The 2,700-nt window shown below is 39.7% G+C and overlaps 1 long non-coding RNA gene across 1 annotated transcript; it reads left to right on the plus strand.

The window, feature by feature from the left end:
- The first annotated feature begins 1,342 nt into the window (after positions 1 to 1,342).
- LOC144773617 (uncharacterized) lies at positions 1,343 to 2,195 on the plus strand. Its single transcript, XR_013600033.1, has 3 exons — positions 1,343 to 1,421; positions 1,621 to 1,690; positions 1,875 to 2,195. It is a non-coding gene; the product is annotated as an uncharacterized LOC144773617 (long non-coding RNA).
- The last annotated feature ends 505 nt before the right edge of the window (positions 2,196 to 2,700 follow it).

Here is a 2,700-nt window from a genome sequence, read left to right on the forward strand (position 1 = left end):
ACAATTGAGTGCCCACCCATTATAAAAATTGAAAAGTTCATAAGCGAATCCATAAAGATGTAAAGGATTTCAAAGCCCGATTTATGTGTTCACCAGGCGGATTTTACAAAAATATATAAAATATGTAAATCGATCCTACCTGGCTTCTCTACTCACATGAAGCCCATTCTACAGAGGTGGATTTAATTGGTGCACGCACAGTACGGCCAACACTTGTTCTAAATACACGGACAGATAGGGGATCAGAGTGTATTTTCTCCATATGGAGCTATTATTAGGTTCAAAGCAGGCCCATCATACGAGTGAATTGTTCTAACACTCGTTCGACCATCCATATTTAATCAAACCATTGTCATGTATTGGTATAGGATACAGTTCGTCGTATATGGTATAATTGCCGTATGTGATGCATAAGATATACCGACACTATTCCTCATAAATGAAACAGTTAACCACAATCATATTCTGCTCCATGGTATGAAATATATGGCTGGCCTGCCAAACATGGTAGCAAAAAGCCATACACTATGGAATGAGTAATTTATAAAACACCTAGTATCTAAAGAGGCAATGTGCATTTGTTGATATTGTCAGGTAATACATAATACTGATACCTTCCATTCCTTTCATAACTTAATAGTAAGCCGTAGAGGTCCCCGGTGTCTGACGAAGATTCCCTTGCGCTCGACTGCCGAAATAGGTGACAGTGTCAACTTTGATTCCTTTTACCGCCATAACACTTGTGTGAAGGTAAGCCCCAATCCTGAAATCATAAATTCTATATGCGGACGAGTTTTAATAATTTTTGCATACCTAATGCCCTCCCCCCTATTGAAAGGCAGGAGATTTCGTGAGCCAATAAAATCCACCCTTGGGCCAGACGCCTCCGGAACCCTTTGTGTTCAGAGGTATGCTTGTTTTTTACTAATTACGAGATACTCATGAATGTTCCCAAAAATGTATTTAAAATGGAACCAATTCCCTGGTATTGTCTCCCTTGCATAGGCGTTTTTACCCAGCCCCACGATCGGACAATACGAGTTAATTTTGAGGTTCAAGGTAGGGTCAATAAAATGGTAATGTGTTATGTTTTACTGAAAAATAGAGACCATTCAATTTAACAGATTTCTCCTTATTGGTTATAGAGCAATGGCAATCAGGTCCATATTATATATGGAATATACGCGCTTCTCGACTGTATAGAAGCACATGTGAGGTTTGTCACTCTCTTAAATTTGTGTTAGGATACTTCATTAGAAGCTGTTATGCTGGGTGTACTGTAAGAGTATAATGTTTTTTATTGTGGAACCGGTGATCTTAACTCAATGTATACTTTACAATAGGGTGCAGCAAGACTATAATCAGGTCCTTGCCGCTTATGACTGATTCGTGCTTCAAGACAACTCGCAAGCGCCCGTAAGGTATGTCCCCTTTTGAGCACTAGGGGGGCTAAATACGTACGTAGCGAACAAATAGGTTAGAACTGGTTGTCTTGCTAAGTTTGAGTTGAGTGGAGCCCTTTTGGGCCATCTAATAGTTTCCCAACAACGGAATAATTAAAGGTGTGGCCTTCTGCCAGACCAATATTTGATCACGACTTTTCTTGTAATTTCTGTGCAGGATCAAATTACAAGTTTCGTGAGAATTCATTATCCTCAATCTATCCTGGTCCTCTCGTCCTGTGCGATAGGTGAGCCAATATTGTACTATAATTACCCTGGATGCAATCCCTTACAATACCAGAGCCACGTGTTTAATGTTCTGTGGCTATATGACAACACGTTTTTTAACTGATCCATCTCGGAAAATCCGCCTTCCTTGTATTTATCAACAAGGTTGGTGTGTACTAATTGATTTCTTTTAATTACTTTTAGGAGGTCGCCCACCCACAACTATTTTGTCCTGAAGAAGACCCGCTTTGTAAGGACTACCATCCTACACGTATCTTGGGTCGAAACGTAGACCATACAACCATCACCAACTCCTACCCCTAGCTAGACTGTAGCAGCTGAAGGCGAGTTAGGTTGTCTACATCAGTTGGTTTCAGGACTCTATATGAGCCTTATGCTGTGGCCCTTGGTTCAAGGAACCACATGAACATTGTTTTTGAAATTGTGATCAATACTTGTCACCGAATGATTCTGACTATCCCCCCCATCCTACTTTATCCTTGACACTTTCCCTCACTTCACCTCCCCTCCCTGTTGTGTATGTGGGCACATATACAGAAAGCTTGTTGAAACATTGTGATGTATCTTAACCAATGAAAGGTAATATATTCAATTTTGAAATAAACTCTTTTGTATTTAGTAATTTTGTTTCTTGAAATAATTGTATCAAATTAAAATCACTTATTTTTTGTCTGGGGCCCCTTCCCTTTGTACCACTTAATTACCCAGGTCCTTTGACTCTAGTGGGTCTAACCCTGTTTTGTGTAACATAGTAAAATATGTAGTTTGTCGCACTTGGTACCTAATCCACAGCGGCATTTACCATCCTGTTGTACAAATTCTGCTTTTCTATTTCTATGAGATACCCAACAGTTAATCCCTATTCCCCATCGGAGCACTTCGGCTATTAATCCAGCATTAGGTAGTGTATCCAAATAGGGGTACCACGTATCAATCTCCCAGCTATTCATCATATAATGGACTGACACTTTCTTTCTCAGGTATATCATATCATTTTGCCTGGATATTT

The sequence above is a fragment of the Lissotriton helveticus genome, chromosome 1_1, assembly GCF_964261635.1.
Source record: "Lissotriton helveticus chromosome 1_1, aLisHel1.1, whole genome shotgun sequence".
In the NCBI taxonomy this organism is placed as follows: domain Eukaryota; kingdom Metazoa; phylum Chordata; class Amphibia; order Caudata; family Salamandridae; genus Lissotriton; species Lissotriton helveticus.